Source organism: Scyliorhinus canicula, chromosome 15 (assembly GCF_902713615.1).
Source record: "Scyliorhinus canicula chromosome 15, sScyCan1.1, whole genome shotgun sequence".
Classification (NCBI taxonomy): Eukaryota; Metazoa; Chordata; class Chondrichthyes; order Carcharhiniformes; family Scyliorhinidae; genus Scyliorhinus; species Scyliorhinus canicula.
Window position 1 is genome coordinate 69,242,561 of NC_052160.1, and position 25,548 is coordinate 69,268,108.

A 25,548-nucleotide genomic window follows, 5' to 3' on the forward strand; every position below is an offset into this window, starting at 1 on the left:
AGGCCGCCTCTTGCCACCGAGAAACACAATGTGGGGGTCGCCAAAAATACTTGGCTCACCCACAAGCGGGCACCTCCTCTCTGCAATCACCCTGTCAAATCCCCGCAGGATAAGTTTCAATAAGGTCACCTCTCATTCTTCTAAACTCCTATGGGTGTAGGCCCAACCACAACCTTGCCTTAGATAATTCTCAAATAATGTTTGAATTTGGGGCAGCAGGGTAGCATGGTGGTTAGCATAAATGCTTCACAGCTCCAGGGTCCCAGGTTCGATTCCCGGCTGGGTCACTGTCTGTGTGGAGTCTGCACGTTCTCCCCCTGTGTGTGTGGGTTTCCTCCGGGTGCTCCGGTTTCCTCCCACAGTCCAAAGATGTGCGGGTTAGGTGGATTGGCCATGCTAAATTGCCCGTAGTGTCCTAATAAAAGTAAGGTTAGGGGGGGGGGGGGGGGTTGTTGGGTTACGGGTATAGGGTGGATACGTGGGTTGAGTAGGGTGATCGTGGCTCGGCACAACATTGAGGGCCGAAGGGCCTGTTCTGTGCTGTACTGTTCTATGTAATGTGATGAATTAATAAGAAATCTATGGGCAGCAGTTAGATAACTGAAGATTTACTTTAAATACAGCAGGCCAGAAATGTACATGGTCACAGCCATCTGCCAGTAACTAACTCAATTGCCACTCATGACCAAACCTGTTTTAGTCCAGCTTAACCCGCAAGGAGATTTACTACAATGTGAAACATTTGACCCTTGTTTTATTCACCTAGTGCCCCAAAGTGAACACTGACACACCAGGATATTACAACTTCCCATCCTGTTTCCGATATCGTAAACTGCAGAGTTTCACTTGCAAAAGTACAAACAAGTGTTTTTTTCCTGACACTTACCGACACTGCCTCATGTTGTTTGTGTGACAGCGCAATGGTGTGATCCCTCTGATGGTATCCTGAAGACTCACATCAAGGCCCTCTACCCAAAATAATTATGGTACCATATTGCGTGGTCATCACTAATCTCTCTGCAGGAATTTGTACAGAAGGACCAAAACAGATGAATTCTAGTCTCCTTCGAGCAAGATAAAATGATTTCCAGGCAAACATATTTGCATTACAAAGATTCTGTCACAAGCTATTAAGGTCATCTTGAGACCATCCAAACAGATGGAATTCTCAAAGTTTTCTTGAAGATTGTTAATAATCACAATGTATTGAGGTATATGACCCCCCCCCCCCCTCCCCCGCCACCGTTCTGTCTCTCGCTGTTGTACTTTACCATGAAAAGAGAATGATTCTTTCTACTTCATTTATTTTTGAAAGAATTTCTCATATGAAGAAAGTATTTTGAATGCTTTCAATTGTTGGAGAAATGTGTGTTTATTTTCCGGTGGGTAAGATTTTGTAAGGTTGTCCGAATCTCTGCAGTCAGAGATATTAATATTTTCACTTGACTTCATTGTCACAATGGACTTGGCTGCATTTCAGATTAAGCAGGATTCTTTTTTTTCCCAATTAAGGGGCAATTTTAGCGTGGCCAATCTAGCCTGCACATCTTTGGGTTGTGGGGGTGAGACCCACGCAGACATGGGAAGAATGTGCAAACTCCACATGGACAGTGACCCAGGGCCAGGATCGAACTTGGGTACTCAGTGGCATGAGGCAGCAGTGATAACCACTGCACCACCGTGCCGCCTGGCTTGTTTCACTTTTAACAGCAAATCCAGTCCAGGATTTCATACCAACCCCTTTAGGATTTATTGGTGTTGACTGCTGCGCAAACTGCTTAAAATTGCTTTTACTCTGGCACAGTGGTTAGCACTGCTGCCTCATCGCGCTGAGGACCCGGGTTTGATCCCGACCCGGGGTCATGGTGCGTGTGGAATATGTACATTCTCCCCATGTCTGTGTGGGTCTCACCCCACCACCCAAAGATCTGCAGGGTAGGTGGATTGGCCACACTAAATTGCTCCTCTTGATTTCCACACTGGATTAAAATTACATCAAATGCTTCACCTACCCCTGAAATCTGCTGCCCCACTTTAAATCTAGTTACTGCGATTGTCTCTTTAAATCAGAACACTTTGTTTACCTTTCTTTGATTCCTCCTGAACAATACCTTTGTCTCTGTTCACTTAAGTCTAGACTTCTTAAACACTCGCTCTGTCCCAATTCCCTGGTTATCTGCACTGTAACGTGTACTTTAGGAAGCCTGCTCTTTGAAGTTCCCATCCTGTCCAGTCTTTCTTCTGGTAGAGTTGAGAGATATTCACTCCTTGAGATCCCGTCTCCAACTGCTCTGGATTCCAATTAAAACTAAGAACAAAGAAAAATGGCCTACCCCTGCTACTAGTATTCATTCTTCACACCACAGCCCTCTCTAAGGATGATAGAAACACAGTTAGAACTTAACCAACCCCCACACGCACAAACACCTTTGCCCAGCATGAATCTAACTACAGATGTTACCCTACCAGGCACAGAAACATTAAATTAAACCCACTTAAAACTATACCTTATTTTTTATGTTTACCAATGCAAAATAAATCCCTTAAAACTACCTTTGTTTTCTTACCATGTGCGCCGATACACAATAGCAACAGTGTGTACCATCTACAAGATTCACTGCAGCAATTTGTCAAGGCTCCTTGAACAGTAACTTCCAAACCCACAACCGCTATCATCTAGAAGGACAAGAGCAATAGATGCCCTCCAAGCCACTTACCACACTGACTTGGAAATATATCACTGTTCCTTCACTGTTACTGGGTCAAAATCCTGGAACTCCCTGAGTAACAGCACCGTTGGTGTACCACAACCACATTATTATGATCCCAGACGAGACCCCAACAGTGGCTAGGATACTAGACAGAAACCCCAATATTTTATTTTATTTTAAGAAGTCTTACAACACCAGGTTAAAGTCCAATACCTGGTGTTGTAAGACTTCTTACTGTGCTCACCCCAGTCCAACGCTGGCATCTCCACTTCTTAGTTTATTTTGTAAGACTGTGCGGAAAGAATGATTCACTCCAGGAGCGATTGTATGAAAAATAGGGATTTGAAATTTTAAAACAAAATTTTATTATGAATATTGAAGTCTTTAACTTCACACCCAAAAGGAACAGCTTATAATTACCCATTAAACAATCCTACTCAATTCCCCACTAAACAACAAGAAAATAAACATACAGCTCTCAATCCATCTTAAAAACCATATGGTATAACTTGCTTCACAGAACAGGTTCTGGTTCTTGTTAGAACCCTTCAGACTCTGGCTGAACATCTTCAAATAGCTGCTTCAACTGGGTTGTTTCAGACTCTTCCTTGTCTTCAGACAAGACTGCTTTGCTTTAAAATATTATTACGCTTTTTGCAAACTATGGTACTGGGAAAGAAAACTGCCTTTACATGTGGACCGTGTGGTTGCTAGACCAGACCTCTTCAAAAGCTTTAACAAAAATGTCTCTTTCTCCCTTCACACTACAAAGCATTGACATCATCTCCCCAAGCTGTAAAACAAACTAACTTTCCAGGGACTGGAAGCACATTTGGCTGGATTCTCTGTTCTTGAGACTGAGTGTTGCTGCCGGGATAGGATTCATGGACTCCCATGACAAAACTGGCACCGCACCTGAACCGATTCAATGACTGTTAAGGGGCTAGCACCGGCGCCATGTGGAACACAGTCAATTCCAATGAGAAACGCTACCAGATTCACGATTGATACGCAAGAGGCTGACATACTGCGGCCGCATATACTCAAATCACTCCCCATACTCAGCATCCCAGCCAAAAAGATGGCACTGGTTGTGCTGGAGTGTGCCAATACTGCTGATGGGTGGGCTGGGGCCAGAGGACACTTAGGGTGGTGGCCTGGATGGACACCCATACGACCTGTGGCCCTAAGTACACAGTGGGCAGGTAGCAGCATGCGCAGCTGCATGGCTGTCTTTCCGGCTGCAGCAATGGTGTTCCATGCCCATCCATCCCAACCCCACAACCCACCTCCTGGCCACAATCCACTACTACCCCCGGCCCTGGCAGAAGGCCGCCCGACCAGCGGCACAACTGTCAGCAAACGATGGCAATGTTGGACACTTGCCGTAGTGAATAGCACTGTGGCTTCACAGCGCCAGGGTCCCAGGTTCGATTCCCCGCTGGGTCACTGTCTGTGCGGAGTCTGCACGTTCTCCCCGTGTCTGCGTGGGTTTCCTCCGGGTGCTCCGGTTCCTCCCACAGTCCAAAGATGTGCAGGTTAGGTGGATTGGCCATGATAAATTGCCCTCAGTGTCCAAAATTGCCCTTAGTGTTGGGTGGGGTTACTCGGTTATGGGGATAGTGTGGAGGTGTTGATCTTGGGTAGGGTGCTCTTTCCAAGAGCCGGTGCAGACTTGATGGGCCGAATGGCCTCCTTCTGCACTGTAAATTCTATGATTTACCATTTGACCATTTTATCTATGTAGGTTCTATGTGGATTCTTTGGAATAACAGTCAACTCACAAAAGACAAAGGTGATCAGAGACCTCGGGATGTTCAACCGAGTAATAATAATAATAATAATAATAATCGCTTATTGTCACAAGTAGGCTTCAATGAATTGACTGTGAATAGCCCCTGTTGACTCTATCGAGGCAACAGAGAATTGCAATATGGCGTCAAATCAGCGCCTGCAGCGATTTTGGCATCGGAACCGATTCACCGTCCAACCGCGTCTCCCGATTCTGGCGTCAACCGATGGAGATTATGCCTATTAACTTCCCAAGGATTGTCCCCACTCAAAGCACAGTTCATTAGCCCACTGAAAAACACATTCCTCTGTCAATTTCACCTCATGGCTGCTAAAAGTTGCCAGGACCTGCAAAACAGAATCCTTTTATAAAAAACAGGACACTGCTCTAACCACGCTCTAATCACGCTCTAACCACAGGCTTTTAACCCTTAAATTGCCCAATACATTTATACTCCAGTTTTCCTAAAATCCTCCATTCGTCACCACATGGAATGCAGTGGTTCATGGAGAGAGCTCAGCACCACCTTCTCAAGGGCAATTAAGGATGGACAATAAATGCTGGCTGAGCCAATGATGCCCACATCCCATGATAAAAAATCAATTCAAATGAGGGCTTTGAGGGAGGTATTATTTTGTGAGCTTGTCGTCAATATTACCCCCATTTCTTTCACCGCGACAGGATGGAGTGCGGAAGGGACTATCTCCCCGAATCCACTTGTCGACCCAAGTCTGCACATTCTGCCTACTCCCATTTCGGGCCCTATTTTAACTCTGTGCAAGTGAAATTATGACTGCTGATGTTGACGTTGATGGAATTTCTCACCGCAGGAATACAGTGCCATAATTTACTTATAAATAATGAAGCCCGATGATGTCATCGGCACTGCATTCCTGTTTCAGCCTACAGATCTGAGTGACCGGCACATGATCAACTCCAAATGTCATATCATATTGTGGAAGTCTGCAGAGTAGCCAGAAGGGCAACATGGTAGCATTGTGGATAGCACAATTGCTTCACGGGTCCCAGGTTTGATTCCGGCTTGGGTCACTGTCTGTGCGGAGTCTGCACATCCTCCTCGTGTGTGCGTGGGTTTCCTCCGGGTGCTCCGGTTTCCTCCCACAGTCCAAAGATGTGCAGGTTAGGTGGATTGGCCATGATAAATTGCCCTCAGTGTCCAAAATTGCCCTTAGTGTTGGGTGGGGTTACTCGGTTATGGGGATAGTGTGGAGGTGTTGATCTTTCCAAGAGCCGGTGCAGACTCGATGGGCCGAATGGCCTCCTTCTGCGCTGTAAATTCTATGATTTCTTTGAAAAGAGGCTGGCGGGACAGAAAATCCCGTCCATTATCTCTGTGAACTGAAAACTAAGAGGAGGCCAGATAGAGGACTTTGAAATCATAAGGAGGTTCATAGGGGTGGCATGGAGAAACAGTGAATGAGTCCTGAATCAGAGGGAATAAATATAAGAAAGCTGCTAGCAACATCAAATCAAGCATTTAGTAGTAATTACAAAGACTGAGGAGAACATGGACTCAGACTCACTGTCTTGCGGAGTGAATGAAGCACATAGCATGGCTGCAGTAAAGGGGAGACTTGATGCGTACGTGAGGGAATGAGAGGGAAGATTAGGAAGAGGGCATTAAGAAAGGAGGCTTATGTGAAGTGTACACATTGCATCGACCAGCTGGATCGAATGACCTGTAGTACAACTAACGTAATTACAAAATTCCTTGAGTAAATATCTTTTACCGAGATAATGTAAAATAGGAATGGAAACTGAGACACACTGAAGGACTACACCAGCTGTCTGCAGCTGTGTACAGAGGCATAAAAAAGAGGTCATTTATAATCATGCAAATAAAGGCTACTTAAAACAAATTGTGCCTAGAGTGATTCATTTTAATTGAATACATTTGCAAATTTATACATTTTGAATACAATTTATCAGATCCAAAAATAGGAATTCAGAAGGTGCATCATGTTTACCACCATATGTGTTGTCAAAGCTAATTTTAAGATCGATCAATTCTTTATCACTGTTCTAAAGAGAGGATAAGAATGCATCAGCTACAGCAAGCAACTGGGATAACTAATCTCTTGCTCGTTTAAACTTAGGACAAAATACTTCTTCCAACAGAAATGCTACTTTTGCAAACAGCATTTATTAATTTGTTCAATGAAAAGTGGCTAAAGTGTTGTGGGGAAGCTTGTATAGCCTCTCTGACTCTTGATTTAGTTTGACTCTAATGGTTGCTTGTGGTGAATATTTTACACCTCCCCCAGGCTAGATGGACCATATTGTAAATTTTCCGCAAGAACACTTCGCCTAAAGAAATATGAATGTACAAATGCGTGTAAGGTGAAAGTTTGAGGCTGGATGAGTAACTTTAAATAATCAGATGGGATGATTATAGCTTTTCAGGTAATTTTGACAGGAAATGGCTGTGCCAGCCATATGTTTCAAAAATGCATTTTAAAATGGACTGCAGTTTCGGGACAAGAATATGAAAGACCAGCTTCATTCTTGCCCATTTGAGTTTTCTCCCTTTTCTTCAAGGTGCTGACTTATGCTGGGTTACAGTTCCTGGGGTGCAAGCTGTGCTTTGCTGTTTCCATTGGGTCATATTTTCAAAGGATTAGGAACGGGAGTAAACCATTTAGATCTTCGATCCCCTCGAATAAATCGCGGTGATAGTTGAAGGTAGCACAATGGTTAGCACTATGGCTTCACTGCGCCAGGTTCCCAGGTTTGATTCCTGGCTTGGGCCCCTGTCTGTGCGGTATCTGCAAGTTCTCCCCATGTCTGCGTGGGTTTCCTCCGGACGGTTTCCTCCCACAAGTCCCGAAAGACAAGCTGTTAGGTGAATTGGACATTCTGAATTCTCCCTCAGTGTGCCCGAACAGGTGCCAGAATGTGGTGACTAGAGGATTTTCACATTACATTCATTGCAGTGTTAATACAAGCCTACTTGTTTAAATAATAAAGATTATTATTATTAAATCTAATTTGCTGCCTTTATCTCGTTCCCTTGATACTCGAGCCTCGCATAAATCTATCGATCTTGGTCTTCGAAATTTCAACTTTCCCAGCGTGGGCAGGGGAAAATAGTTGATGGGGAAGAGTTTGGGGTAAAGAGTTCCACACTCCAATTGTGTGAAAAAGTGCTGCTTGATTTCGTCGCTAAGTGACCTCTCTCATTTTAAGCTGGTGGATGGGGTGCGAATCAAACAGACTGATTTGTCCTGGATGGTGTCGAGCTTCGTGAGTGTGTTGATGCTGCACTCATCCAGGCATGTGGAGAGTATTTCATCATATTCATGATTTGTGCATTGCAAATAGTACTACAATTCGTATAATCATTTTCTAAATAAGAGGTCCTGGTGACTTGCCACAGTGCACCTTGTAGATGGTACACACTGCTGCCACTGTGCATTGCTGGTGGAGGGAATGAATATTGAAGGTGGTGGATCAGGTGCCAATCCAGTGGGCAGCTTTTTCCTGGATGGTGTCAAGCCTCTTGAATGTTATGGAGCTGCACTCACCCAGGCAAGTGGGGAGCATTCCATTGCACTCCTGACTTGTGCCTAGGTGATGGAAGGTTTTGGGGAATCAGGAGGTGAGTTACATCTTTTGCAGACTTCCCAGCCTCTGACCTGCTCTTGTAACCACAGTATTTATATGGCAGGTCCCATAAGCTTTTAATTTACTGACCAATTTGCCATCTGGAACCTTTATCGAAAACCTTGTTAAAATCTATGTAGACATCATTAAATGTACTGCTCTCCTTGCTTCCTCCTCAAAAAATTCAATGCATTTAACAAGTTGCTGATCCTTGATTAATCTGTGCCTCTCTTAATAATGATTTATACCATGACTCAGAATGTTTTCAATAATTTTCCCACAATTGAGTTCAGTCTAACTGGTCTGTAATTTCTCAGACTATCAATACCTCCTTATTATGTTAGTTGTCCTCGGGCAACACGGTGGTGCAGTGGGTAGGCACTGCGGCCTAACGGCGCCTAGGTCCCTGGTTTGATCCTGGCTCTGGGTCACTGTCTGTGTGGTGTTTGCACATTCTCCCTGTGTTTGCGTGGGTTTCGCCCTCGCAACACAGAAAGATGCGTAGGGTAGGTTGATTGGCCACGCTAAATTGCCCCTTAATTGGAAAAAAAAATGAATTGGGTACTCTAAATTTATTTTTTTTAATGTTCGTTGCCCTCCTACTACTGTAGTCAGAGAGGATTGGAGAGTTTGCACGTTCGCCCCATGTCTGCATAGGTTTCGTCCGGGTGCTCCGGTTTCCTCCCCAAAAATTTAAAGGGCGGGTATTTTGAAAAGGTGTGCAAGTTAGGTGGATTGGTCATGACACCTTGCTCCTTATTGTCCAGGGATGTGCAGGTTGGTGGATTGGCCATGCCAAATTGCCCCATTGTGTCCCAAGGTTAAGTGGGGTTATGGCGATAGAGCGGGGGAATGTGTCTCGGTAGGGTGCACTTTCAGATGATAGGTGCAGACTTGATGAGCTGAATGGCCTCCTTCTGCACTGTAGAGATTCTATAATTTTCTATTTTCACAGGGCCAGGAATGGAGTCAGGCTAGGTTTTACACAAGTGTGGTTTAAGGAGGCAGCTGGCCATTGAAATCATCAGCTGCCTCCATTCAACTGGAATTTACATAGGCCAGGAATGTGAGACCCAGTATATGCAGATTAGACCAGGTAAAAGCTTGTCTGAACTTGGTGGATTTGTTTAGATAACCAAAAATCCCTTTGGCTCTGAGCCCAGGACATCCATGGGGAGGTAAGGTTACCTTTAAAGTAGGTCAATGGCCCTTTGGAAGTGTTAAAAATAAGTGTAAGTGTGCATTAAAGTGCATAAACACATTATTGTTAAGCGAATTGGAACTATTAACAACCCTGTCAAAACCTTCAGAAGCACCTGCCAAAGGGACCTGCCAAGAGGACCTGTCAAGACTCTCAAGAGGACCTGTCAGAACTGTGAGACGATCTGTCGGATGTAACAGACTAAGACAGCTGTCAAGCTACCAAGATATTCAAAATACCTGCCCTTTAAATTTTTGAAAAATAAATCTTGTGTTTTTAAGAAAACATTGCTGGCTGTGGTATTACAATCCCAGACCAGACCCCAACAGTGGCTAGGATAATGGACAGAAGCCCCAATATTTTATTGAACAGTGAGAAAAGGATACCTCACTCCAGAAGAGATTGCACAAAGAAATAGGAATATGGTATATTTTTTAAAACTTTATTACTAACACAGTATCAGAATAGCTTTAGCATCACACCAGAAAATATCTTACAATTACCCCTTAAACAATACTGCTCAATACAGTGAATACAATGCCCTTAACTGCTATTTCTATTCCCACTAAAGCAACAAGACAAAAACCATCAATCCACTATTAAATACCATTGGCACTCAGGAATACTTGCTCTTCAGAGATGTTCTTTGAGAAAGAGAGCTCTCTTGACACTTCTTTGAAGACAAGATATGATTCCTGTCAGATCCATGCAGAAATACTGGCTGCATTTCTTCAGTAGCTGTTTCAGCTGGTTTCAGCTCCCTTTGTTTTTGGACATGTTAGCACAGCTTTAACGCCTATCAATCTACTTTAACTGAACTTTAGTGAGAGCAAATTGCTTCACTTCTAGTCACAGCTTCATACTGCTCACAACTGAACTGCTTTCTGCACCATGCCTGATGCGTTAGCTCCACCCATCAGAGACATCATCTCATCAAGCTGAAATCTAATTAACTCCACAGGGAATCCCCTCAATCCAAACAAAATTGCATTAGCCCAAGCCTTTTATTTTTTTGTGAAAGTTTTTTCAAAAAATAAATTTGGAGTACCCAATTATTATGTCCAATCAAGGGGAAATTTAATCTAGCCAATTCACCTAACCTGCACATCTTTGGGTTGTGGGGGTGAAACCCATGCAGACACAGTGAGAATGTGCAAACTCCACACAGACAGTGACCTGGGCCAGGATCGAACCCGGGTCCTCAGCACTGTAGGGAGCAGTACTAACCATTGCACCACTGTGCTGCCCTTGCCCAAGCCTTTTATGATGGTTTGATGGCACCCATGGCTCCCACAGTATGCTTGCCTTTCAAACTAGGATTTATTTTTAAACATGATTACAGCAGTCACACACACACCAACCCAGGTTTTTTACACTTACTGCACCAAATAACAATAATACGATACATCTGAAATTCCTATATTCATCACAGTTCCTCCTTTACACAAAAATAAACCAGCAATATAAAAAGATCACTTCATTTTTCCAAAGCCTTTTAACTCTAAACATTTCTCGTTATTAAACACAACTAATAGCTTCTAAGATACTTACATATTACATGTAAACATGCAAACTTAAACATGAGTTTTGTCCATTTTAGTGTTTCTTTTCCACCTTCGAACACTCCAGTCTTCTCAAAAAGTCGTGATATTTTCACTTCCTGATACATGTTGTAAATGGTTATAACAATAAACTCCACCTGAACAGTCTTGCATTTCGATCCTTAAACTTTGCAAAAACTTTAATGGATTATGCCTGTATGTGCAATTGTCTCAGATGAATTGTGAGCAACATAAATGTCCAAAATGTTATAACGCTAATACCAAACTTAATGGGCTGGATTTTCAGGCTGTTTGCGCCGGCGGGAAATACCAGATTTGATGAGAAAGATGTGGAAGCATTTTTTATCGAATTTGAGAAAGTGGTTAAACAATTGAATTGGCAGAAGGCCATGTGAGTAGTGTTGGTTCAAGCAAAATTGGTAGGTAAAGCTAGTGAAGTGTTTGCATCACTATGAGAGGAGGTATCTAGGGATTATGATGAATTGAGAAAAAAACACATTTAGTACTTATGAACTAGCACCAGAAGCCTACAGATAGAAGTTTAGAAATCTAAGGAAAGGACCAGGGTAGACATATATAGAATTCAGAAGAATTAAACAAAATAATGTTGATAGGTGAATAAGAGCATTAAAAATAGACCAAATGCATGACGTTCGTAAGGAAATAATTATTTTGGCGGAATTTAAAAATTCACTTCCTGCAACAGTGAGAACTCATGTGGAAGAGCAAAAGTTTAAAACTACCAAACTGGCAGCAGAAATTGCAGATTTAGAATTTTTTCACAAAGCAAAATCCTTGTGAAGGATAGAGACTGGGAAAATGAGAAATTCACAACTAGTCAAGGCAAAGGAGATCTTTTTGATGATGTTAAGGAGAGTTTGCCTCAGATTAAATATAAAACCAATGATAGTGAAGAGAGATAAGGAAACTTAAGTGTTTTCATTGTAATAAAGTTGGACACATGAAGTTGCAGTGTTGGTATCTTGAGAAAAATACTGGGAACACAGGCTCGGTGAAACAAGATAAGCCAGTGAGTTTATTAAAGTGGGAAGAAAAATATTTGTTACAGTGAAAGAGGTGCAACAGAATTTACAACTGTGTTCCCATTGTAGTCTACCAGTCGGCCCTCAGATTTCTTCACGATTGGCAGATATGTCTGTGCGATCATGCTCGCATGCGCTCCTGTATCAATGTGGAATGGTGTTGCTATGCCATTATTTATTAATGATACAGTTCACTCTTCTATCAGGGGCAGCAGGGTAGCATGGTGGTTAGCATCAATGCTTCACAGCTCCAGGGTCCCAGGTTCGATTCCCGGCTGGGTCACTGTCTGTGTGGAGTCTGCACGTCCTCCCCCTGTGTGCGTGGGTTTCCTCCGGGTGCTCCGGTTTCCTCCCACAGTCCAAAGATGTGCGGGTTAGGTGGATTGGCCATGCTAAATTGCCCGGTGTCCTAATAAAAGTAAGGTTAAGGGGGGGGTTGTTGGGTTACGGGTATAGGGTGGATACGTGGGTTTGAGTAGGGTGATCATGGCTCGACACAACATTGAGGGCCGAAGGGCCTGTTCTGTGCTGTACTGTTCTATGTTCTATCTTCTGGAGAGGCGTAATTGACTCTTCAATAGAATTCAGCAGATCAATCCTATTGACTGTTTCGATTAAGAACCTCTTCCGTGAACTGCGAGTTGCTGCACTTTTTGTCCTCATTTTGGACACTACGGATCATTGTATAGTCATGATAGGACCTTTTACATTTATTTTTTGGGCCAACTGCTTCTTCCATGCTGTTAACTGTTAGGTCAAAACTGCTGCAAAAGTCTTGTTCAGCTGCTGGTGGAGATTCACACAGTCTTCTGCCCATCAAACCTGTTTTTTTGATTGCCGGGCACCGTCTCTTTAAGGTGGCAGGGCCATAACATCCTGACATCATCACATCCGTGACGTCACGTACACGCGTCCCTTGCTGGTTGATCCTCGTCCGGAGTGCGTTCTTTTTGCAAATGCGCATGCGCAACATTTTGCAAATCACGACTTTTGCCCCACTGCGCATGGGCGGAATGTCCCTTTTCCGAAGCGCGCATTTTTTTTAGGTGTGCTTGCGCAAACTGGTCTTCTCTTCCAACGCACTTACTTTTGAGTTGCGCCATAGCTTTACCAGCATCACAACGTTTCACGCCACTTTCCCGATTCATCATTTGGGAACATTTAGGGCGAAATTCTCCGCCCCCCACGACGGGTGGGAGAATAGCGGGAGGGCCTTCCCGACATTTTTCCCGCCCTCCCGCTATTCTCCCACCCCCCCGCCGAAGTCCCGACCCGAATCGCTGCCGCCGCTTTTTTACGGCCGGCAGCGATTCTCAGCTGTTAGATGGGCCGAAGTCCCAGCCCTTTCCGCCGTTTTCACGAACGGCAAACACACCTGGTCTTGCCGTTCGTAAAAACGGCGTCACCAACTCGCTTTTTATAACCATGGCACCGATTGGCACGGCAGTACCACGGCCGTGCCAAGGGTGCCATGGGCCCGCGATCGGTGGGCACCGATCGCGGGCAGCGGGCCCGATGCCCGCGCACTACTTGTCCTTCCGCCGCCCCGCAGTATCCATTCGCGGGGCGGCTGAGGGGCAACCCGGCCCGCGCATGCGCGGGTTTCGCGCAAAAACGCGATGACGTCACCCGCGCATGCGCGGGTTGGAGTCTTCCAAACTGCGCATGCGCGGCTGACGTCATATGACGCGTCAGCCGGCGCTAACTCCGGTAAGCGGGCTTAACGATTTTCGTTAAGCCCGTCTTGCCGGAGCCTACGGCGTCGGGCTGCTAGCCCCGACCGGGGACCAGAATCGGTCCCCCGTCGGGAAGGGGCGCGCTGCCGTAAAACCCGGGCGGGTTTTACGGCAGCTTTACGATTTCTCCCGTTTTGGGAGAATCTCGCCCATTTTCTCAGTTGCTAAACTCGCTCGAGACATTTTAATAGAACTTTCTAGCATTACTTTTTTTTGCTTTTGCGGTCGTTTACTCGGCTTTTCCTTTGTTGGAAGCCCACAATAGTCATCAAATTTTTCCATGACCGCTTTGAACAGAGTTTTCTCATCCTCATTCTCAAAATAGAATCAGTGATACAGTTGTGGTGCCAGCGGTTCAATTTAAGAGGAGTGCTAGTTTCCTTTATTCTGAGGCATTTTCAAGCGCAGCAGCACAAAGAAAAAAATTCAAATTGCGGCTTAAAGTCCAGTTTTTACATAGCTTACCATCTGTTCTGAGATGATCCAGTTTCTGCAGGCACTCCATCTTGCGATTCGTCTTGCTTCTTGGATTTTCTTTAATTGTAGAGGCTTGATTGCTTCTTGCAATCTTTTTGTCCATTTATGTTATTCTTTCTCATCTACCCATATTCTAGTTTTTAGGGACAACCCCCTAGTACCATGTGTTGTTCTGTGGTTTGTTATACCCTCAATGGTTTGATCCGTAGTGTTGATCCAAAGAACGAGTCTTATTGACAAACAAAACTATTTTATTAACACGACTTAACTGAACTGGGTTCAACATATATCCCTAAGACACAAACAGTTGATTGATAACACAAACTATTCTTCTCTTCATCTAACTCACTACAAGATTAAACTATTCTTTATCTTCAGTCTCTCTAGCTAATTCCTCACTCTACCACCTTCTCCAACCTTCCATCCCAGAAGGCTCAGCAACATCCCTTATATACTTATGGGATTAGCTCCTTCTAGAGGCTGCCTGTATCCATTTTATTAACCCTTGCATTACCTACATGTATGATAATACCACAAGTGGGAGGGCAGACACACCAACATCAGTGCCCTCTCTCGAGCAGATGCAACAAGCATCAAGGCTATAATCGGCCACCATCATCTTCGTTGGGTTGATCACATAGTTTGGGTGTCAGATACCAGATTCCTAAAGCAGCTCCTAGTTCTGTCAGGGCAGACGCACCAGGAGGACAGAAGAAGGACTTCAGGGATGAGCTGAAAGCCAGCACAAGGAAATTCAAGATTGACACCAACTCCTGGGAGACCATTGTCCTGGAGTAAACCAGATGATGGTCGTGTCTGTGGGAAGGATCCCAGCATTTTGAAACCCAATGACGAGAACATGAGGGTGAAAAGTGAGATTAGGAAAAAGAACACGCCACGGCTTGAAGTGATAACACACAACCAGACACCCCACAATGCAACAAATGTCTTCCATGCCATAAGGTCTTCAGATCCTGAATCGGCCTCACCAGCAAGCGTCAGACTCATGGAGGACACTCAGCCTCGCTAGCCAGGGATAGCCAATAAATAAGTTACATTTAAAGTCCACACATTGTGTGGTGCTCACATTTTTGGTGTTGCAGGTACAGTTTTGGTTCCAAAATGGTATCCGCAGCATTGTCCACATTGTCAACTGCTGGACGCCATCTTAAGTAAGGCATTAGCAAGGGCTCAGAGAGTTTACACTGGAAGAATATATACTAGACAGATCAGAACATCAATCAGCATGTAATGCTACTTTGACACCAGTGCTACCATTTGGAGCTCAATGCTTCAGTTAATGCCATCTCTTAACTGAGCACAGTAAGGGCCGCCCTCACCAGCGCTAGTTAAAGGGATCAACTAGTTTCAGGTTAGCTACTGATTAATATCTAGTAGCTGTTGCTGAGTGTTGAGAAGTGTTGGGAGGTTTTTTTTTATAATAATAATCTTTATTGTCACAAGTAGGCTTACATTAACACTGCAATGAAGTTACTGTGAAAAGCCCCTAGTCGCCACATTCCGGCGCCTGTTCGGGTACACAGAGGGAGAATTCAGAATGTCCAAATTACCTAACAGCGCACCTTTTGGGATTTATGGGAGGAAACCGGAGCACCCAGAGGAAACCCACACAGACACAGGGAGAATGTGCAGACTCCACACAGACAGTGACCCAAGCCGCAAATCGAACCTGGCACCCTGGTGCTGTGAAGCAACAGTGCTAACCACTGTGCTACCGTGCCACCCATTATTCTGCCATTTAAGTTTGCTAAAAATACTACTCCAATGTAAACATTTAAAACTTCTCATAATTCAGATACCTAGGGCCAGATTTTCAAAGATTCAGACAACTCCAAAGGCATTTTAAAATGGTGGACAGTGTCCAATCCCATGATTCCTGCCCAGCATTCCCACCTCCAGCAACCTTTGCCAGCACAAGATAAAGTTGCGGGTAATGAGCCCACAATCTCCACTCCCAACCTGGCCAATAACATTGCAGGAGTAGGCATCTCACTCTAGCCCACCACAATATTCATGGAGTCGTGCCAGCTCCTTCACTAAACGTGTCTCATGGCCCCTCATAAACCATAGTCTGGATTTGAGAATCTTTTCAAGGGCATGTTCACGACGTCTTATCCTAGCCCCTCAGCCACTCCCCCATAGCCCCTCATACTCTCCAAACCAACTCAATGGCACATTCACACACAACTTTGTGAAAAAGATATGGCAAAATTATGTCATTCTTCTTCCGCCATTCTGTGACAGCAGCCAAAATATTCCCGCCGTTGAGAATCTCTGTTCCCGCAGGCAGCGCACCCCCAACCGTAGGTTCCTCACCTGCGTGGGGTGGCTTCAATGGGAAATTCCATTGACAAGCGATGGGAACAGAGTATCCCACCGCCAGCAAAAAGGAGCAGCACCAAGATGCACGCGGCTGGGGGACCAGAGAAACCAGCCCAGGAAGTCTGCAATAACAAGAACATCTGCTTCTACCTTTTTTTTCAGGGTGTGAAAAATTTGGATCTCCCGTGACGTGGATGTGCTGAGATGACGTACAAAAGACTCTCCTCCTGAAAACTTGGATTTAAGCGTTTAAGCCCAAAACACCCCTCACACTCTTTCAGCAACACCAGGACTAGAAAGGCCGAGCAGCAGCAGCAGCTCTCGGGGTCAAAAGGACAGAAAAGGTAGCAAAATCCTGGACAGGAGAACTGAGGAGACGGCAAGCATGTGGGGCAATGAGGCCTCAGCCACGCCTGTCCGAGAGGGACCACCAGGCCGCACACAGAGCCCACCATCCCCCTGACCGATGAATGGATGGACAGCATGCTAGCACAGTGGGTTCCAGGTTCGATTCCCAGCTTGGGTCACTGTCTATGCGGAGTCTGCACATTATCCCCGTGTGTGCGTGGGGTTTCCTCTGGGTGCTCTGGTTTCCTCCCACAATTCCCAAAAGACGTGCCGTCAGGTAGTTTGGACATACTAAATTCTCTCTCTGTGTACCTGAACGGACACCAGAATGTGGCTTTTCACTGTAACGTCATTGCAGTGTTAATGTAAGCCTACTTGTGACAATAAAGATTATTATTTTACTATTATTATGGAGGGAGTCCATCAGAAAGGAACGAGAGGAGCTCAAGTCAGCCGCCAAAGCAGAGATGACAGCAAAGGTGGTGGTGGCAGAGGCTCTAATAACCTTGCAAGCGACCCTGGAAAAGGTAGAGTGGTGGCTGGAGACCCCCAGGCTGTAACCCTAAGTGAGCTGGAGAAGGCTGCGACTGACCAAAACGACCAGAGCGCTGCATTGGGAATGAAGACATTAAGGTTGGTGGCGACAGAAGGGATGCTAAAGGGAAAGGTTGAGGATCAGGATAACCTATGCATAGTGGGCCTACTGGAGGGAACCGAGGGCAGGGATATGTGGCCCAGATGCTGGGTAACCTGGTGGGGAGAGACAGTTTCCCCAAGCTGCCAGAAATAGATGGGGCCCACAGATCACTCTGGCCAAAGCCCAAGACCTGGGAACAACCAAGGTCCATAATGGCAAAGCAACACCAGTTTCAGGACCAGGAAAGAATCCTGAGTTGGACCAGTCAGACAAGGTCTTGCAACTGGGAGGGACACTAAGTCAGGATTTACCAGGACATTGGGACAGACCTAGCCAAATGCCGGGCCAAGGCTGCCCGATATAAGAAAGCTGTCAAATTTGGAATGGTGTACCATCCAAGCTCTGGGCTCTGGGTCACCTTCCGGTGGGGAAAGAGTGTTGTTCGATGGTAGTGGGGGTGGGGGGGGGGGGGGGGGGGGGGGGATGGGTAGAGACCTGACGGTGACCAGGGGTTTTTCTTTGTCTCACCTTATGGGTGGGGTTGGTGCCCATCTTAGGTGGACCTTGGGCCTACGTAGTAAGGACTGGATATTCCTTCATGGCGGAAATGGCTGATGCTGGGTTGAAGGGGACTCAGAGGCCCCCGATTAGATTTGTCACTTGGAATGTAAGGGGTTTAGGGAGTCCAGTGAAAAGGTTGAGAGTTTTCTCACACCTGAAGAATTTAAGGGCTGATGTGGTACGTTTACAGGAGACCCACTTGTGGGTGAGGGACCAGACCAGGCTCCGGAGGGGTGGGTGAGCCAGGTATTTCACTTGGACTTCGATAGTAGGGTCCAGAGGGGTGACAATTTTAATCAACAAATGGGTCCATTTTTTGGTAGACATGTTGTGGCGGATCAGGTAGGTGTGTGATTGTCTCATTCTTTTCCGCAGTGCAAAAGGTATATTCTTGGATAGAATTTTTCTGGAGGGAAGGTCACTTCTTCCCAAGTGAGGAAAGCAGAGTACTCAGCTATAGTCATTTCAGACCATACTCCACATTTGGTGGATTTGGTGTTGGAGGTAGGCCCGATTCAGCACCTGACATGGAGGCTGAATGTCGGGTTAATGGCGGACATGAGGCTCTGTGGTCGAACATCGAAAGTAATAGACAAGTGCGTAGGATTTAATGGGAATGGGTCGATCTTGCCCTCCAATGTGTGGGAGGCCTTGAAGGAGGTGATTAGAGGGGATTATATCATACAAAGCTCATGTAGATAGGGAGTCTAGAGAGGAGCGCCAAAGCTAGTGGACGATATTATGAAAGTGGACCATAGGTACTCGATGGACCCAACCCCGGAGCTCCTGGCAAGCAGGAAGAAACTGCAGACGCAGTTTGTGTAAAGGAATGGGTTCAGAGACATTCCAATTAGATGTCTCATTGATGTTAAGTATCCAATAATTGACACTGATATGTAAAGAGGTTGCAGGTGCACTTATTTGGTGATAGAGCTTTGTATAGAGTGTGTTCAAGGAAAATAAAGGTGTCTTGGAAAGGAACAGAACTCTTGACTCTTTACTGAACAGCAGCCAGAAGCTAACAGTTTGATCTAGTGTCTATAGGTAAGGCAGTGCGCCAGTTACGGTGCTCGAAGGAGGTTATTTACAAATATGGAGAAAAAGCCAGTCGTCTTCAAGCTCACCAGCTGAAGCAGCAGGTGGCCTCTCGGGAGATTATTCTGATTAGGGACTCAAGTAGTGGCTGATTTCCGTGCCAGAGAAAGTTAAAACTTTCTATAGGAAGGAGTTTCCTGTGGTGGGGAGGAAAGGCATGAAGAGTTGGAGCGGCATTTGTTCAGGAGCAGGTTTTGGTAGCGATAGGGTGGATGCCCCTGGTTAAGGCCCCTGGGCTGGATTGATCCTGGTTGAGTTTTATAAGACATTTGCAGGGCAGTTGGCTCTGTTACTGGTAGAGATAAGAACATAAGAACTAGGAGCAGGAGTAGGCCATCTGGCCCCTCGAGCCTGCTCCACCATTCAATGAGATCATGGCTGATCTTTTGTGGACTCAGCTCCACTTTCCGGCCCGAACACCATAACTCTTAATCCCTTTATTCTTCAAAAAACTATCTATCTTTACCTTAAAAACATTTAATGAAGGAGCCTCAACTGCTTCACTGGGCAAGGAATTCCATAGATTCACAACCCTTTGGGTGAGGAAGTTCCTCCTAAACTCAGTCCTAAATCTACTTCCCCTTATTTTGAGGCTATGCCCCCTAGTTCTGCTTTCACCTGCCAGTGGAAACAACCTGCCCACATCTATCCTTTCTATACCCTTCATAATTTTATATGTTTCTATAAGATCCTCCCTCATCCTTCTAAATTCCAACAAGTACAGTCCCAGTCTACTCAACCTCTCCTGATAATCCAACCCCTTCAGCTCTGGGATTAACCTAGTGAATCTCCTCTGCACACCCTCCAGCGCCAGTACGTCCTTTCTCAAGTAAGGAGACCAAAACTGAACACAATACTCCAGGTGTGGCCTCACTAACACCCTATGCAATTGCAACATAACCTCCCTAGTCTTAAACTCCATCCCTCTAGCAATGAAGGACAAAATTCCATTTGCCTTATTAATCACCTGTTACACCTGTAAACCAACTTTCTGTGACTCATGCACTCGCACAACCAGGTCTCTCTGCACAACAGCATGCTTTAATATTTTATCATTTAAATAATAATCCTGTTTGCTGTTATTCCTACCAAAATGGATAACCTCACATTTCTCAACATTGTATTCCATCTGCCAGACCCTAGCCCATTCACTTAACCTATCCAATTCCCTCTGCAGACTTCCAGTATCTTCTGCACTTTTCGCTTTACCACTCATCTTAGTGTCATCTGCAAACTTGGACACATTGCCCTTGGTCCCCAACTCCAAATCATCAATGTAAATTGTGAACAATTGTGGGCCCAACACGGATCCCTGAGGGACACCACTAGCTACTGATTGCCAACCAGAGAAACACCCATTAATCCCCACTCTTTGCTTTCTATTAATTAACCAATCCTCTATCCATGCTACTACTTTACCCTTAATGCCATGCATCTTTATCTTATGCAGCAACCTTTTGTGTGGCACCTTGTCAAAGGCTTTCTGGAAATCCAGATATACCACATCCATTGGCTCCCCGTTATCTACTGCTCTGGTAATGTCCTCAAAGAATTCCACTAAATTAGTTAGGTATGACCTGCCCTTTATGAACCCATGCTGCGTCTGCCCAATGGGACAATTTCTATCCAGGTGCCTCGCTATTTCTTCCTTGATGATAGATTCCAGCATCGTCCCTACTACCAAAGTTAAGCTCACTGGCCTATAATTACCGGCTCGCTGCCTACCTCCTTGTTTAAACAGTGGTGTCACGTTTGCTAATTTCGAATACACCGGGACCACCCCAGAGTCTAGTGAATTTTGGTAAATTATCACTAGTGCATCTACAATTTTCCTAGCCATCTCTTTTAGCATTCTGGGATACATTCCATCAGGGCCAGGAGACTTGTCTACCTTTAGCCCCATTAGCTTTCCCATCACTACATCCTAAGAGATAACAATCCTCTCAGGGTCCTCACCTGTCATAGCCTCATTTCCATCAGTCACTGGCATGTTATTTGTGTCTTCCACTGTGAAGACCGACCCAAAAAACCGGTTCAGTTCCTCAGCCATTTCTTCATCTCCCATTATTAAAACTCCCTTCTCATCCTCTAAAGGACCAATATTTACCTTAGCCACTCTTTTTTGTTTTGTATATTTGTAGAAATTTTTACTGTCTGTTTTTATATTCTGAGCAAGTTTACTCTCATACTCTATCTTACTCTTCTTTATAGCTTTTTTAGTAGCTTTCTGTTGCCCCCTAAAGATTTCCCAGTCCTCTAGTCTCCCACCAATCTTTGCCACTTTGTATGCTTTTTCCTTCAATTTGATACTCTCCCTTATTTCCTGAGATATCCACGGTTGGTTTTCCCTGTTTCTACCGTCTTTGTTGGTATAAACCTTTGCTGAGCACTGTGAAAAATTGCTTGGAAGGTTCTCCACTGTTCCTCAACTTTTCCACCATAAAGTCTTTTTCCCAGTCTACCTTAGCTCATTCTTCTCTCATCCCATTGTATTCTCCTTTGTTTAAACACAAAACACTAGTATTTGATTTGACCTTTTCACCCTCCATCTGTTTTTTAAATTCCACCATATTGTGATCGCTTCTTCCCAGAGGATCCCTAACTATGAGATCATGAATCAATCCTGTCTCATTACACAGGACAAGATCTAGGACTGCTTGTTCCCACGTAGGTTCCATTATATACTGTTCTAGGAAACTATCACGGATGCATTCTATAAACTCCTCCTCAAGGTTGCCTTGGCCGACCTGGTTAAACCAATCGACATGTAGATTAAAATCCCCCATGATAACTGCTGTACCATTTCTACATGCATCAGTTATTTCTTTGTTTATTGCCTGCCCCACCATAACATTACTATTTGGTGGCCGATAGACTACTCCTATCAGTGACTTTTTCGCCTTACTATTCCTGATTTCCACCCAAATGGATTCAAGATTATCCTCCATAGCACCGATGTCATCCCTTACTATTGCCCGGATGTCATCCTTAAATAACAGAGCTACACCACTTCCCTTACCATCCACTCTGTCCTTCCGAATAGTTTGATACCCTCGAATATTTAACTCCCAGTCGTGACCATCCGTTAACCATGTTTCAGTAATGGCCACTAAATCATAGTCATTCACGATGATTTGCGCCATCAACTCATTTACTTTATTCCGAATACTACGAGCATTCAGGTAAAGTACACTTATGTTGTTTTTTTTAAACCTCTGTTTTGAATCTTAACTTCTCCAGTTTTATTCCTTTTAGTATTACTGGGCCTATTCACTGAGCTCCCCTCAGTCACTGTACCTTGTACTGTAGCCCTTTTTGATTTTTGACTATGGCTTCTCTGCCTTGCACTTTCCCCTTTACTTCCTTTTGGTTCTGTCCCTGTTTTACCACCTTCCAACTTTCTGCATCGGTTCCCATCCCCCTGCCACATTAGTTTAAACCCTCCCCAACAGCTCTAGCAATCCCCTCCCCCCCCCACCCCCCAATACATTGGTTCCAGTCCTGCCCAGGTGCAGACCGTCCGGTTTGTACTGGTTCCACCTTCCCGAGAACCGGTTCCAATGCCCTAGGAATTTGATGCCCTCCCTCTTGCACCATCTCTCGAGCCACGCATTCATCCTATCTATCCTGACATTCCTACTCTGACTAGATGTTTAAGGAATATTTGGCCCGGTCTCCCTTCCTGCGATGCTTGGGCAGGCATTGGTTTCCCTTCTACTAACAAAGGATAATGATCCTGGAGTGTGTGGGTCATATCATCTATCTTATTGCTTAATGTGGACGCTAACCTATTGGCTAAAGTATTGGTGCTGAGGTTTGAACTCTGTCTTCCTGGGGTGATAGGTGAAGATCAAACAGGATTTGTTAAGTATCAGCAACTGTTTTCTAACATGTGAAGATTGTTAAACATAGTTCTTACACCTCCCCCCCCCCTCCATGGCAAGGTCTGACCCAGAGGTGAGCATGTCCTTAGATGCCGAAAAGACATTCGACAGAGTAGAATTAAGGTATCTCTTTATGGCTTTGGAGAGGTTCGGGTTGGGGCCAAGGTTTGTGTTGTGGATATGTTTATTACATGAGTCTCCCTTGACCAGTGTTCGCACCAACCCCATGAGCTTGGGGTACTTCCAGGTAAAAGGGGACGAGACAGGAGAGTCTGATGTCCCCCCCTTCTATCTGCATTGGCGATTGAGTCTTTGGCCATTGCTTTGAGGGCCTCAGGTAAGTGGAAGGGGATAATTGGGTGTCGGGGTGGGAGGTTCGGCGCAGCATAGGGTGTCACTATATGCTGACGACCTTTTGCTTTCCATGATGTACCTGATCCCCACTGTGGGTGACATAATGGAGCTACTGAAGAGCTTTGTCTCTTTTTTAGAATATAAATTAAATCTGGAAAAGAGTGAGTATTTTCCAGTTAACCCACTGGAGAGGGGAGCCAACATGGGGATGCTTCCTTTTTGTTTAGCCAGATCGAGCTTCAGGTATTTGGGGGTCCGGGTGGCTTGGGCTTGGGCCCAGCTTTGCAAGCTGAACTATACTAGTCTGGTGGGTTGCAGCAAAACTGACCTGCAAAGGTGGGTTACCTTTCCCCTGTCCTTGGTGGGCAGAGTCCAGCCGATTAAGATGAACATTCTTCCACGGTTTTTGTTCCTTTTCCACTATCTTCCTGTTTTCCTCTCTAAATCCTTCTTTGGGAAGGTCAATAAGATGGGTATCATCCTTTATATGGGTGGGCAAGGCTCCGAGGATTTGTAGGGCAGTTCTTCAAAGAGATAGGCAACTGGGGGGGGGGGGGGGGGGGGGGAGGGGCTGGCAATGCCTTACTTGCTGTTTTATTATTGAGCAGCTAACACTGAGAAGGTATTAGGTTTGTTTAGTTACCCGGGGTCCACTTGGGCGCAGAAGGTCGTGTAGGTGATCTGGTTTGGAGCACAGGTGATGGTTTCTCTCCCATTCTCACCAACAAAATACTCTTCAAACCCAGTCCACTCTAAAGATGCGGAGACAAGGCGGCATGGTGGCGCTGAGGACTTGGGTTCGATCCCAACCCTGGGTCACTGCTCCTGTGGAGTTTGCACATGTCTGCGTGGGCTTCACCAACACAACCCAAAGATTAATTGCTCCTTAATTGGAAAAAATAATTGGATACTCTAATTGATGCCCAAATTTCACCATGAGGGCAGCACGATAGCACAGTGGTTAGCACAGTTGCTTCACAGCTCCATGGTCTTGGGTTCGATTCCCAGCCTGGGTCGTTGTTCGTGCGGAGTCTTCACACTCTCCACGTGTCTGTGTGGGTTTCCTCCAGGTACTTTGGTTTCCTCTCGCAGTCAAACGTTGTGCAGGTTAGGTGGGTTGGGCATGCTGAATTGCTCCTTAGTGTCCAAAAAGGTTAGGTGGGATTACTGGGTTATGGGTATGAGGTGGAGGTGTGGGCTTATTTGGGGTGCTCTTTCCAAAGGCCTGTCCAGACTCAATGTGCCGAATGGCCTCCTTCTGCACTGTAAATTCTATGATTCTATGATAATTTTTCAAAAAATATATGGAGGCAGTTCAGACAGCATTTTAAACTTGGGTCAGTGTCGAAGCTGGCTCCCATCTGTGCTAACCTGATATTGTATTTCGAGCCAGCGAGATTGGATGCACGTTTGGGGTGTGGCGAGGGAAGGGGCAGGAGAGATTGGGAGATCTGTTTCTGGAGGGATGGTTTACCAGTCTAGAGGATTGACAGTGAAGTTTGGTTCTCGGGCTTGGACACATTGAGATATCTCCAGGTTTGGAATTTTACATGATGGACCCTCCCAATATTCCTTGTGGCACCACCAGTATCTCTGATGGAGAGGGTCCTTTCACTCGCGGAGTCAGAAGAGGATAGCTCATCTGGCACTTATGGGCAGATTTGGCAGAGGATTCGGTCTCAGCGGAAGAGGTAAAGGCTAGGTGAGGGGGGAGCTGGGGCCCATAATAGACAATGAGGTGTAGAGTGAGGCCCTGTGCAGGGTCTTCATTCAGCTTCATTTGCGAAGCTGGGTTTGATCCAGCCTAAAGTGATGTTTAGGGTGCACCTGACCAAGCCTAGGATGAGTCGTATCTTCTCGGAGGTGGACGATAGATGCGAACGTTGTTCCGGGGGTCCGGCCCACCACACGCACATGTTCTGGTCTTGTCCCAAGTTTGTGAGCTTTTGGGTCTCCTTCCTTAGCACCATGTCAGCCATTTTGAATATTGAATTGGAACCCTGTCAATTAGTTGCCATATTTGTGGTGCCAGACTCACCAGGGCTGCACACGGGTGCGGGGGCCGATGTTGTTGCCTTGACCTCGTTGATTGCCCGGAGGCAGGTCCTGCTGGGGTGGAGGCCTGCAACTCCACCCAGCGCCTCAGTTGGGAGACTTGTTTGAGTTTTTACACCTAGAGA